Genomic DNA, 5,257 nt, shown 5'->3' with positions numbered 1-5,257 from the left:
TCCATTTGTTTGTTACAAAAATGACCACCACCATCACTGATGAGACCCTTGGGTACTCCATATCTAGTAAAGATGTGCTTCTTTAGGAATTGAAGGACAATTTGTGCATCACAGGTAGTTGTGGCTATGGCTTCCACCCACTTTGAAACATACTCCACTGCTACCAAGATATATCTGAAAGAGTAAGAAGGGGGGAAGGGTCCCATGAAATCAATGCCCCATAGATCAAATAATTCTAATTCCAAAATGAAATTCTGCGGCATCTCATTCCTTTTTGTCAATCCTCCTGCTCTCTGGCATTCATTACATTGGTGGACAAACTCTCTGGCATCTTTGAAGATAGTCGGCCAATAGAAATCACTTTGCAATATCTTTGCAGCTGTCTTTTCTGGACCAAAATGTCCACCATAAGCTGAGCCATGGCAATGCCATAATATATCTCTTATTTCACTCTCAGGGACACATCTCCTAATTATTCCATCAGAACATCTTTTGAACAAATACGGTTCATCCCACAAAAACTTTCTCGCCTCATTGATTAGCTTCTTCACTTGTTGCTTAGTGAATTCTTGAGGTATCTTCCTCCCCACTTTGTAGTTTGCTATATCAGCGAACCACGGTGTTTGTTGGATCAGCAGAAGATGTTCATCTGTGAAGCTTTCATTCACAGGTTGTGAGGCTTCTTGAATTGTTTCTTGTGGCAACATTGACAAATGGTCAGCAACTCGGTTCTCAGTACCTTTCCTGTCCCTTACCTCAATGTCAAACTCCTGTAGAAGTAGTATCCACCTGATAAGTCTTGGTTTAGCATCCTGCTTTGACATCAAATACTTAAAGGCAGCATGGTCAGTATAAACCACAATTTTAGATCCTATCAAGTATGATCTAAACTTATCAAACGCATAAACTACAGCTAACAATTCCTTCTCTGTTGTGGTGTAATTTTTTTGAGCCTCATTCAACACCTTACTTGCATAATATATGACATGATGCAAGTTTCCCCTTTTTTGTCCAAGCACAGCACCAATTGCAACATCACTCGCATCACACGTGAGTTCAAAGGGTAATTCCCAATCGGGGGGTGTGATAATTGGTGTTGTTGTGAGTTTATGTTTTAAAGTTTCAAAAGCGTGCTGGCAGTTTTCATAAAAAACAAAAGGATTATCAATCATTAATAGATTACTCAAAGGTTTAGCTATTTTAGAAAAATCCTTGATAAACCTTCTATAAAATCCTGTATGTCTCAAGAAACTTCTAACAGATTTCACATTAGTTGGTGGGGGAAGCTTCTCTATAATTTCCACCTTTGCCTTGTCGACCTCTATCCCTTTTCTTGAAACTTTGTGACCAAGAACAATCCCCTCAGGCACCATGAAATGGCACTTTTCCCAGTTTAAAACCAAATTAGTTTCTTGGCACCGTTTCAAAACAAGAGTTAGATGTTTCAGGCAAGTATTGAAATTGTCACCAAAAATAGAAAAGTCGTCCATGAAAACCTCTAAAAGCTTTTTGACCATATCTGAAAAAATGGAGAGCATACACCTTTGAAAAGTGGCTGGGGCATTGCATAGTCCAAATGGCATTCTTCTATAAGCAAAAACTCCAAACGGACATGTGAATGAAGTCTTTTCTTGATCCTTTGGATCTACCACTATCTGATTATACCCAGAATAGCCATCCAGGAAGCAATAGTAAGCATGGCCGGCTAATCTTTCAAGCATCTGATCAATGAAATGAAGTGGGAAATGATCTTTGCGTGTGGCATCATTCAGCCTCCTGTAATCAATACACATCCTCCATCCTGTCACAGTTCTTGTTGGAATGAGTTCATTCTTCTCATTAACAATGACTGTCATTTCTCCCTTCTTTGGTACCACTTGGACTGGGCTTATCCATGGACTATCAGAGATAGGATATATTATCCCTGCATTCCACAATTTCATTACTTCCTTCTGGACAACTTCCTTCATTGCAGGATTTAACCATCTCTGAGGTTGAACTACTGCTTTGAAATTGTCCTCCAAGAGAATTTTATGCATACATACTGCTGGGCTAATGCCTTTCAGATCATCGATGGTCCATCCTAAAGCGTCCTTGTGAGCTCTGAGTACATCAAGAAGCTCTCCTTCTTCCTTTTTTGTCAGGGATGAATTGATGATCACTGGGAAACTTTCTGATGTGCCTAGGAATGCATATTTGAGATGAGTAGGTAATGGCTTCAGTTCTTGTTTATGCACCTCTTTCTTCTTGTTTAGGTTCACCTCCTTGTCAATAGAGATCTCAGCTGCGTGTTCCTCTACTGTCTCTTGATTGATTTCTTCTTCTTGCTCATGCTGATTAGTGTCTAATATTTCTTCCACCAGGCTTTCTATCATGTCCACCCTCAGGTAATCTTCTTGCTCAGGAAGGTGTTACATTGACTTGAAAACATTTATGATCATTTGCTCATTGTGTACTCTGAAGATTATTTCTCCTTTTTCCACATCTATAATGGCTCTTGCAGTTGCTAGAAATGGTCTTCCCAAGATGATTGAATTGTTTCCTTCCTCGTCGGTGTCCAAGATCACAAAATTTGCAGGAAAGATAAACTTCCCAACCTTCACTAACAGATTTTCCACAATTCCATTGGGTGTCTTGATTGATCTGTCGGCCATGACTAGTGACATCCTGGTGGGTTTGAGTTCTTCTATAGCAAGCTTCCTCATCATGGACAGGGGCATTAAGTTGATGTTAGCTCCAAGATCACAGAGAGCTTTGTCCAAGGTTAAATCGCCTATGGTGCATGATACTACAAAACTCCCTGGATCCTTAAGCTTTGGTGGGATTCCTTTTTGTAACACAGCGCTACATTCTTCACTGAGCATTACCGTCTCCTTCTCATTCCAGTCTCTTTTCTTGTTGATGAGTTCCTTTAAGAACTTGGCATACAGAGGCATTTGCTCCAATGCTTCAGCCAAAGGTATGTTGATTTCCAGCTTCTTGAAAGTCTCTAGGAATTTAGAAAAGTGTTGGTCCTTAGTCTCTTTATGGAATCTTTGGGGATAAGGCAGTGGAGGTGTCAAGCTTTTCTCCACTTGATGTTATCTTGGATTTGGTTCTTCCATGATCTTCTTTTTCCCTTCTTCAGATTTCGTGGTCTATCTTCTTTTTCTTGAGGTTAATTTTGAGAGGGATTGGTTGCTGTTGCATCTTCATCATTGGCTGCCTCTTTTTCATCTTGTTTCTTGTCACTTTCCTTGGGTTTCTTAGTGGCTTCTTCATCTTTCAACAGGATTTTTCCACTCCTTAACTGTATCGCCTTGCACTCCTCTTTTGGATTAGGAATGGTGTCACTTGGTAGTGAGCTTGATGGTTTTTCAACAGAAATTTGCTTGGAGATTTGCCTAATCTGCCTCTCTAGGTTCTTCATGGAAGCTTCTTGGTTCTTTGTTGTTAATTCTTGATTCTTCATCATTTTCTCCATGAGTATCTCTAGATTAGTAATCCTCTGAGAGTCTTGTGAGATTGGTTGGTTTTGGGGTGTTGATGGATGATGATAGGTGTTTTGGTTAGTTGGGTGGTTATTGGGTGGATAATGGTTAGAGTTGGGATAAGTATTTTGTAGTTTTCTGTATGTGTTTTGGTTAGTGTTTGGCTGGTTGTTGTGGTTTGTGTTTTTCCAATTGTTTTGAGTTGAGTTCCTTTGCCATGGCTACTGAATTTGATTGTGGTTGTCTCCCCATCTGAGGTTGGGATGGTTCTTCCAAGAGGGATTGTAAGTATCTCCATAGACTTCATTTGTTCCAGGATTTTGGTTGTGCATGTATTGGACTTGCTCTTGCTGTTGCTCCTCTTGAATTTCTTCATTTTGCCCCCAAATAGTTGATGGTTGGCTTGTGGCACTCACTGATGCAACTTGCAGGCCATCAATCCTTTTGGCCATTTGTTCAAATTGTTGCTGAATCTGCTGTTGCATCATTTTGTTTTGAGCTAAGATTGAATCCACTCCTTCCAACTCCATTACTCCTCTCCTTTGTGATGGTTGGCGTTGCCTTTGGTGAGCAAAGAAATATTGGTTATTAGCCACCATATCAATGAGATTTTGAGCTTCCTCTGTAGTTTTCATGAGTTCTAATGAGCCTCCGGCTGAATGATCAAGTGCTTCTTGAGCCTTCAGAGTAAGTCCCTCATAGAAGTTCTGCAGCTTGTCCTACTCAGTGAACATCTCTGGTGGACATTTCCTCAGCAGTGCCTTATATCTTTCCCATGCTTCATATAAATTTTCAGCCTCCATTTGAGTGAATGTCTGCACCTCAGTCTTCAATCTTATGATCCTTTGAGGGGGATAAAATTTGGCAAGAAACTTGCTCACCAAGTCATCCCAAGTTTTGATGCTCTCCTTTGGAAATGTTTCTAGCCATTGAGTGGCTTTGTCTCTGAGAAAGAATGGAAAGAGCAATAACTTGTAGCTGTCAGGAGGCACACCATTGGTTTTGATAGTATCACAAATCCTCAAGAAGGTAGATGAGTGTTGATTTGGGTCCTCTAATGGCCCTCCTCCAAAAGAGCAGTTGTTTTGAACCAAAGTGATGAGTTGTGGCTTTAGTTCAAAGTTGTTTGCATTGACAGATTAAGAATGCTACTCCCACAGTGTCTAGCATTTGCAAATGTGTAGGAAGCCAATACTCTTCTTTGTTGTGGGTTATTGTTGGCTCCTCCTTCTGGTTGATTGGGATTTGATGGATCTCCTTCCATCTCTTGAAATTCCTCCTCAGATTCTTCCTCTCCAACAATATTCTTCCCTCTTTCAGCTCTTCTTATTCTTCGAAGTGTTCTTTGGTCAATTTCAGAGAGGATAGGGGAAGATCTTCCTGTACCTGACATACAAACACACAGATCCAGAAAACCAGTGAAACTTCAATCTATTGCTAGAATGAAGTTTTAGTTAGTTTAAGCAAAAATTCAAACAGTTAGTGTGTTAGTCAAAATTAAAGAAACAGAAAAGAAAAAGTGCTTGATCTAGACCTCCACTTCACTTAATCATTGTCAATCTATTTCAATCCCCGGCAACGGCGCCAAAAACTTGATGTGTGGAAAACGATCCAACACAAAACTCACCGGCAAGTGTACCGGGTTGCATCAAGTAATAAAACTCACGGGAGTGAGGTCGATCCCATAGGGATTGAAGGATTGAGCAATTTTAGATTAGTGGTTGATTTAGTCAAGCGAATCAAGTATTGGTTGAGTGGTTTATCATTAACAGAAACTAAATTGCTTG

This window comes from Arachis duranensis, chromosome 10 (assembly GCF_000817695.3).
Source record: "Arachis duranensis cultivar V14167 chromosome 10, aradu.V14167.gnm2.J7QH, whole genome shotgun sequence".
Lineage (NCBI taxonomy): Eukaryota > Viridiplantae > Streptophyta > Magnoliopsida > Fabales > Fabaceae > Arachis > Arachis duranensis.
This window is presented reverse-complemented; position numbering follows the sequence as displayed.